The following is a 9,460-nucleotide window of genomic DNA, read 5'->3' on the forward strand; positions in this document are numbered from 1 at the left end:
AGTGTGAAGATAGTTAGCACAGCAACAGTGACCAAGAGATGATAACTACTGTATCATTCCTATAATCAAGTTGAAAATTAGATATTAAGACTGGGACATATGGAGAGAGGACAGCAGTCCTGATGGGATCTGTCTTGGCAGGGCTGATAAACCATAACAAAACTTCCAACCCAAGAATGAAAGAACATGAGTTGGATCCGAGTCACAATAATGATTTGAATTTTATGATATTTTTATATACATAATAGAATTTTAGAAATTGCATTTTTATCAAATTCCTGTTTTGATAGCCCAGGTTTTTCCTAAAACTAGAAAAACTGGAACTTAATAAAAACAAAAGGGAAGGAAAGAAACTGTCATTCACATGTCATGAGGACGTAGGATAAATATTATGGGACTGTGGAGTGAATTAAACAATGGCAATGCTGCATTGGCTGAAATAAACAAAATGCTTACATACCAACTATGTAAAAAAAAAAAAAAAAAGATAAATGGCTTTCTCAGAACAGCTCTGTTTTCTAGTTACTAGAAGTTGTTTTACTCCTAAGTAAGGTAAGTTTGGTGCGAGATCTCTTTGATTTATAAAACACTTTCTTTGTTGCAAAATCCCATCTATAAACAAACAAATTTATTGCAATTTAAGCTGCAATCGCTCCTATTATACTGTCAGTTCTGATTAACTTCACCATAATCTGGTACATCAGTTTATTATAACAGGCAGACACGGGTTTCTTCTCATGAGAACAAAGTAATGGATATGGGGAATGAAGACCTTTGTTTTTAAGGCTGTAATCTGTTCTAATGCAGTGAAAACCAACAACAAGAACAAGAACAATGATTTTGGTGCTGGCCTAAAACAAGCGCTGGCATTCTTCTCACTGAGAAAATCCCCCATTATGAGACCTTGTCCAGTATCAGTTTAATAGCCTCTGCACCGCTTGCTGTAGTGGTGAGGGTGCCGCTTTCCAGCCCGCATCGCCAAGGCGGGTGGTGTGGAAAGTTTAGTTTAATAATTTTCCCTTGTTCTTTGAACAGGTTAAGTAGATTTCATTTTTGCCAAATACTTTACATCGAATAAATCATTCGAGAGCCCGGACAGTTATGCTGAAAGAATTAATTTCTGCATGACAACACTTGTCATCGCTTTTCCATTGAATCAAAAAACAGATCTCAAAGAAAGCTACAGTTGAATAAGTTAGTCTCTTATTTACAAAGCAAAAAGTAACTGTGCTTCTTAAAAAACTTCAAATATTTTGTTTGATGGCTAATGTTAGAAGGAAATAAAGCAGTTTTAAGAATGAATAAGAAGATAGTCTGAAATGCCTCACTGTGGTTTGCTAAGTATTTTTTCCCACATGACAAAGCAAGCTGTCATCTTATGTTCTGGCTTGTGGGTCTAGATTTCACAATGCGGGTGACACAGATGACACAACTGCACGTTGTCTTTTGGCTCTTCCTTCTAAGACCAGAGGGGTACGGGGGCAACAGCTAGGTCCTTCCTTTCCTACAACAAGAACTTCACTTTTTCTTACCTGTAGATTCCTTCTTCACCTCTTGACACAACCCCTGCATTCAAAAGAGGCATGCCCTGAGCAGATAAAAATTGGAAGGGAGCAAAGGAGCAAGCAGTGACCATGGAATTGCCAAGAGAGAGAAAAACAGGGAGGGAGAATCTCACAGGCTGACATCTTTACAGAAACAAAATTACATATCAATAAATCTCTTCTGCAATGACCCAGCAAGTACCAAAATCCTCCTTTTTGGAGCAGAAGCACGTAGATCTGGAGGTGACCAACTAGCATACATACCAAAAATGACCAGCCACAAAAATCCTACTCTGTTCAAAACTTACTTGATGTTATAAGTATACAGGACTTGCTCAAATAAATCCCCCAAACAAACATTTCCAACAGGGAAACAGGCTTTCATGCCTGTGTAAAATCTAGAAGAAAAAGGAGAGGTTGAATTCTTCTCCCTAGGAGATGACACTGAAAACACAAAGATTGGGAAAAAACCCAGACTAGACACTGACAAAGTGTTGCCCATAAAACTGCAGCACCCCATAGCAGCTAGGCACACTCTTGATACACAGGCAAATTAATATGTTACTTAACACCAGTGAGGTTTGACAGGTGTGTTTACCTACAGGCTCAAAATATCAAACGATGAAGAGCATTGAAGTTGTAAGTTTAGTGCTGCGAGGGCTGATTTGTGCAAATTTCACAATCGTCTCAGGTTTTACATCCCTTCTAAACCTGTTTTTGAGCCTTTTCAAAATGTCTCTGAACATTCCCAGTACTCACAGAAGTACCCAGTCCTCTTCCCAGTCTTGCTGACTCCTAAGCCTAGTTGCTATTTCTTGGTAAGGAGTTTCAAGCTCCAGCTGTAATTTTACATATTCCCTTTTGCCTATGCCCTGCCAAACGAAAAAGCTCCAGCCTTTTCACTCTCTCCGGAAGCCTGGATTCATTGGAGGGGGCAGGAGCAGCCTCTTTCTACTCTTCCTATGCTAGGAGGGGAAACGCAAAGCTTTGCAATCAGAAAGGGACAGACACATCATGCCTGGTGAGGGATATCTAAAGACACGGAGATCAAACTGCCGGACCAAGCATGTTCTAGAGAAAACGAGGTCTTTTTTCATGCATCAGCCTTCCATTAGAAAATCATTTGCTAGTACACTTCTGGGTTCTCAGGTTCAGAAACACAATGAATAAATTAGACTATCTGGTGCTTTCCTGGGTGCCTCTGTCTCTGTGCTGTCAGTCACTAATAAAAGCAGCTCCCACCTCAGATGTCAGTGGCTGAAACATGAGTAATTCATTTAGTCACCTTAAGACGCTTCTAAATCCAATGCTGCCTTCTTTCCTTTCAAGTTCAAAATTCACTCCTCTTCTAAAGCGTTGCTGACGGCAAATGTTGCAGAGTTGTGCAAATCATTATCTTTCAAGCAGATTTCTTTAGTCATTGCTAGGTTTCAATGTTCCCGTTTCAAATTCAATAAATATGTTTCCTAAAAGGAATAGCGATTACACAGCAATGCTGAGCTAAGGAGAACACAAGCTTTGTTCCAGTGAAAGCAGTGACTCAGATTTCAAATGTCATTGTTTTTTAATACTTTTCACAGCAAAATCTCATTTCCCATATTACAGATATGAAATTAGTGAAGAACTGAAAACTTCCATAAATGGGTTGTACTACATGGTATAAAACTTACTGCAAGCGAGAGTCCTCATCTCAAAGACCTCAGCAGGAAAGCAGACCCAAATGTCTTGTTTGTGCAATGCACATAATTTTTAGAGTCACAAATTACAAAACCTGAAATACTTGGATTTTTCACAGGCTATTTTAACTTTCCTCCCAGAGCCATTCCATCCCTTTGAGCAACATCAGTGACTTAGGGAGGTCTCATACATTGTTTTATAATGCAAAAACCAAAAGCTTCAATCTCAAACTAGAAACAATTCAGCTGTTTCTGAAGTTGTAATAGGGGAGTATGGGCAGAAACAGAGAGCTTTCTCATCAAGAAATGCAGGTCAGCTGAATGCGTCTAGATCTGGATCCCTACTGACTTTACCAGTTAGTGGTCAAAAAGACAGAGAGCAGGAACAGAATCTGTACTAGCTGTAGATGGGTTTGTTGCTGCCCCAGCAAGAAGAAAGTTGTGTCAACTGTCAAAAATATGAGTTGGGATTGACTAGTCGGAGGCCATGAGGAAAAAAGATGGAGCTGACTGAGACAGACTTCAGATAAACCACCTGCTTTGGAAACTCAAGCCAATGGCTTCAGTATGCATATTCACGGTATCCAAAATATGCAGACTAAATAGCTTAGAAAAAGTTCAAATTATCCTAGAAAGTAGCCTGCCCGTGCACTGCTGTGAAGTGTGCTCACTGCCCAAGTCTTATGCAATACCAGCTTTTACTGGTGTGCTGAGGTGGGCACATACCCGCTGTGCACCCTGTCCATCTCTGGGCCAGTCCCTTCTGGCACAGGGTGCTTCACCAGGAGCACACACCACCAGGAGGGGATGGGGACAGAGGAGACCTGCCATCCTCAGCTCTATGGGGATCCAATTGGGCCTAATGTTGCCTCTGGGAAAAGTCATGTCTAAAGACTGACTGATTGACTTCTCCTTGGAGGTGAGAAGAAGAAAAAGAAGTATCAGTTATGTTACAGTTCTATAGATTCAAAAGAGATTATAAATCGAAGCTGAAAAGGTTGTCACTGTCGTGGTTTGGCCTCAGCCAGCAACAAAGAACCACGCAGCCGCTCGCACAACTCCCACAGTCGTGGAAAAAGAAAATGACAGGGCCAAACTCGTGGGTTAAAAGAGTGCAATTTAACAGAACAGCAAAAGGAAAAGACAAAAACGCGATTGCAGTCCCGCCGCGAAGCGCACCGACCGGACCCGCACCACCGCAGCCCACCCCCGAGTGGCGACTCCTCTCCTCGCCCCGGCTAGCTCCTCTTATAGCCCGGGCATGGGTCACGTGGTATGGAATACCTGCCCCCTGCCGGCTCCGGGGGAGATTAACCCCATCCCTGCCGGAACCAGGACAGTCACGTAAACAATAAAATTGGCAAAATATCATTTTGATTTTGCTCAGTATTGTTTTTTGATCAAAAACTTTTGTGCTATCAATGCTCACTCTCCGGCACAGCATGAAAGAGAAGAACATGACGCATCAGGAAAGAGGAGTGCTGAAGAATGACTGATGTAGCAATGCCTCGTACCTCTGTAGTGGAAAGCTGGACTGAGAAACAACATATATGCATAAAAAGTAGGTGCAGTATTAAGCCCTTTAGGGCTCCATAAAGCATAATCTAACCAGAAAACAAATTTATTGAGTGACTGATGTGGAAGACAGGAGAAATATGCTCTGATAAGGTCTTTCGTAAGATTCAAGACTTTAGCACCCACAAAAGCACTGACTAACTTCTGGCCAAGAGGTGTAAGCCACTCACCACATACACTTTCATTAGTCCTACAAGGAGTGGTGTGAGCACTGAAACTAATGAACCTTCCCCTGTGGATTTGTGCCCCATGGTTGAACTGTGCCTATTAAAGGATGAGCTTGTGATGAAGCCTTCCTGTCAACAAACCCTAGATAATACAGCTCTCTTCTGTCCAGTTTGACTGAAGCTTATAGGGATGTCCAGGACCACGGGGATCTCTGTCCCTCTAGTCCAGAGTGGCCAGATGGTTCACAGGCTGTTTGCAGAGCACTAAGACACACACATATGTGCAGTCAGCAAGGACATCGCTTGCCTTGCCTCCCCAGGAAGCTAGCTGAAACCAGACGCTCTCCTCATCTGCTTATTAAAGGAAAGCATCCAAAAGAAATGTGGACAAATATTTTGCAGAACTGCTGCCTACTTCTCCTTTTAAATAATTGCTGCATTAAGGGAAGTTGGAACAGCCCCACAGATCAACACATAGTTCAGATTTCACAAATAGCCGAGCATGAAAAGCCAGGAAGGAGAACAGTCCAATAAGGCTGTAGGTGGTCAAGCACATCTGCTAAGACACTTGAACGGGATCAGACTGTGAAAAACAACAATGAAAAACAAAGTGAGAGACCAGCACTGCAATGTCATTCTGTACCAATTTCTGACCAAAATATCCCAGGTCCTAGAGAAACACAGCTGTGAATCTGTCCTGGAGCCAGGCACTGGAACTGAAGCAACATAAAAAGAACTGGTTACTGGGTTTTACTCCATTTTACACCTTCTAAGCATATATTTTATGTATGTGCTTCCAGTGTAAAAGATAACAAATAGCAAATAGACTTAGCAGGCAAGTGCAATTTCCAGCCTGTTTAACTTTATGAAATTGGTTCAATAAACATAACACAAAGAACATAAATGGCAGGTAGTACTTCAATAATATTAACAATCTTTGGTTATTCAGTCCCCTGATGACCCAAAACGAAAATAAATGCATCAAGCTGGCCATGTAAGAGATGCTCATTTTTGTCACTTTTCCTCTAGTAATCTTGTACCGTTTATTAATTTTGTGCTTTACAGCTTGGATAAAAACAGACCAATATCCTGAAATACAGACTTGTAAATGTCAAAATATAAGCAAATTTTCTTCTGCAGTATCAGACTCTTTATCTTATTAATGACTAATCTTATTACATAAGATCTACGTGCTATGCATTTATAAACAACATTATCATCTTCATTTAACTTCAGTTAAATTCATGCCCTAACAAGTATTTATCAAGATAAGATGAATGACATCATGGATTTTGCCATAAGGTGTTTTACAACTCATACCTGGCTAGACAGTGTTTATTCCTCAAACTCTTCCATAATTACAGATATTGCTTAAGTATCTTGTGTGTGTGCTAGTGCTCTGAAATGCAGCGTGTAAACACACCTTGGAAAACTGACTTACCACCTGTGGGGGAGATGATATCATACTTCCTTGGTGGTATTACCATAAACCTTCATTTCACATTTGCTTGTAATACGAGACATGAGAAACACATGCTGCATGTAGCAAAAAAAAAAAAATGACACATCTCACTGTTTAATCATTTCAACTTTCCATGGCATAGCCAAGTTTTTTGTGGTGCTTTTTAGTCTAATATTCTTTACCAATGATTCTTGTCTTCATTCTCACCCACAATCTTTTCAAGTTGGTGTTCTCATGGCAGTGTATGCCTCATGCTAGAATATGTGGGCTTTGTCATAGAAGAAAGTTTTAGTGAAAAAAAAGGAACTGGCTACATATACCAAGGAAAAAATGGTCTACTGTCAACACAGAGGTTTAGCCTGAATCCTCCCATCTTCTCTGAAGAAGGTCCAAGTCAAAGGAAATGCTACTCAGTGTGTTAAGCCAGAGAAGATTTGTGGGAACTGAACTTATGACGAACCTTAGTGGGATACAGAAATGCCTTGTGACTTCCGCCAAACCCCATTGCAATCCCACATTTCATGGCAAAGTGCCTGGTAATTGGGTGTAGTAATTAAAGGAGTCCTCTACATCAGCTACGAGCAGAGATATGTATTGTGGTCATAGGGAACTGTACTTCTATCAATTTAAGAGAGGAATATAACCCTAGAGGGAATTGGTCTCTGCATTAGTATCTTGTATGTCTGCCCACTTTTCATCATTACCGTTTTTCTGTTTTCCCTATAAAACCAAGCAGATATTTTAGATTACAAAAGATACGCCATTGAAATGTCTTAGTTCCACAATCACCGGAGACAGTTTCTGAAGAGATGCCACAGACAGTTATTGAAGGAAATAAATGAAAGATAATTTAGATGAAGAAGATGGTCCTACCTACGTACTCTACCCAAATACTCAGACACTGCTGTATTCTTCTAAGCATCAAAACAGACTAGCTGGGAGATGAGAAGTCAAAAATAATGAAAGTGTTTTCCAAGCAGATCATAAAAATAGCTCCTGCTAAAGTAGACCGAGCTGCTCCTATGGACACAAAATAACCCATGTCATTCCCATGGGAACAGGAAATACTCTTAATTATCACAACACTGTTATGATAATAAACTAATAAATGCAATGAAATTCAAAGCTAGCTACACATTCACATTATTTAACTATTATAACTTCTTCATACTGCATTTGTTTAACCTTTTTCATTACTCCACAAGATCTTGCTGCAGGACATATAATATTGAAAAGTTGCTTCCCACTCTGAAAACAGAACCACAAGATAATACAAATAGCAATCCTGGGGTTGTGTGCCACAAGATTTATCTTTAAAAAAAGAAAAAAAGGCTTTTTGTTCTGCTCACTTGTGCTCTTGTGGATACTCTGTCCAGTTTTAGGCTCTGGCTTTATGAGCAATAGCAGGGCGCCTGGAAAAAAAATTAACAAGAATTGACATACATCTATGAACTATAATCTACAAGGAGGCTGGGAGACTGCACCTAGAGAAGTCTCAGGGGAGACACTACGTCAGACTTCAAATATATAAAAGGGTCCAGACAGAAGAACCTATTCTCTGGATCCCTGATGGATAAAAAGTTATGTGTCTGAACTGCAAGAAGGAAACCTGAGCATTTGGGAAAGGGCAACAAAGCCCCAGACATACTGTCAAAGGACAAAGTGGGATCTCCATTGGGAAGGATTTTCAGGAGAGCTCAGACACATTTCTGTTGGAAGCATTACAGGAATATTTGATCTGGGCTTGGCAGCAGCAGGGTGGGCTATGTTATCCCTGGAGATCCTCACCAGTCCCCCATGGCTGCACCTCCGTACTCGCCCTCTACAATTTCCAGCTGTAGTTTTCAGCCGCTTGACTTCCCAGCCTGCTCCACCTTGCGTGTGGGGACACGAAGATAAGGAACAAGAGATCTCAGTGGGGAGCTCTGTGTCCACTGAACGCACACACACGTCCTGCTGGTACTGAGCGGCACATCTGTAGCAGAGGCTGTGGCTCCGACTCTCTGCACGTGAGCTGTGTGCTGCTTCTTCTCCCATGAGCTGGAGTCATTTGTCCCAGATGATACCTAACAGATGTAATAAAAGACGCACTCCCTGACCCCACGCGGAGTTGACTGTTTTTTGCCACAAGTGTTTTTCTACCATGTTTGGTGTTTTAAATCTGTGTTTTGTTGCAGGATTTCCCAAAAGACTTTGCAAGAGGTGCCAGGAAAATGTTTCAAGTAGGGTGAGCCAGTGCCATCAGTCAGCTTCATCACTTGGCATTAAGATGGAAGTGAGTGTCGTGCCTAGCTGGTTTTAATATAGGTCTGGCTTGTCAAAAAAACTTTGGGAAACAGCAGAAGTGGCTGCATGTATTTATTTCTCCTGCTATAGAAGATGCTTGGTGGTTTTGTCACATTTTCTTAGTAAGATGGAAAATATCTGTTAAAACTTATCTGTCAGTGGGAACACTTAGCAAGGGTCTACTTGAATGTAAAAAGATATTAGGTATAACAGGGAATGCCAAGCAAAAGTATAAAAAAGGAGAATGAGTCTGTAGATAAAGTATAGGAACAGAAGTAATTAAATTTTATTTTACTGCCAAGCAAGTGAAAAATGTCAGGGAGGGCCTCTGGAAAGTCCCTAATAATGTTGTTTCAGTGTTTTCCTCTCCAAAATGGAATTTCAATAATTACCCACCTCACAAGTGCACTGTACTGCTATGCTTAGGAGTGATTGCGAAAGGGTCTGTGATTACCTCACAAAAAAAATGTTATTCACATTATTATCACTATGATCTGTGTACCTTTATGCAAATACATCTGCATCCCCAGGTGATCTATTTCAGATGCTGCCTGGAATTTAGAAGTAAGTAACTACTTACACTTAGATCGTTCCTCCATAGCTTAGTACAATTGATTGACAGAGATACCTATTTCACACTACAAACTGTTTTGCTGTGTAATCTGGACAGTTGCCTAAATCTTAAATCAAGAGCAAATAATGAAGAACCCACTCAAAATTCATCCTGTAATATTTAAAAAGGATGCTGTA

This window comes from Charadrius vociferus, unplaced genomic scaffold (assembly GCF_000708025.1).
Source record: "Charadrius vociferus isolate BGI_N301 unplaced genomic scaffold, ASM70802v2 scaffold62, whole genome shotgun sequence".
NCBI classification, from domain to species: Eukaryota; Metazoa; Chordata; class Aves; order Charadriiformes; family Charadriidae; genus Charadrius; species Charadrius vociferus.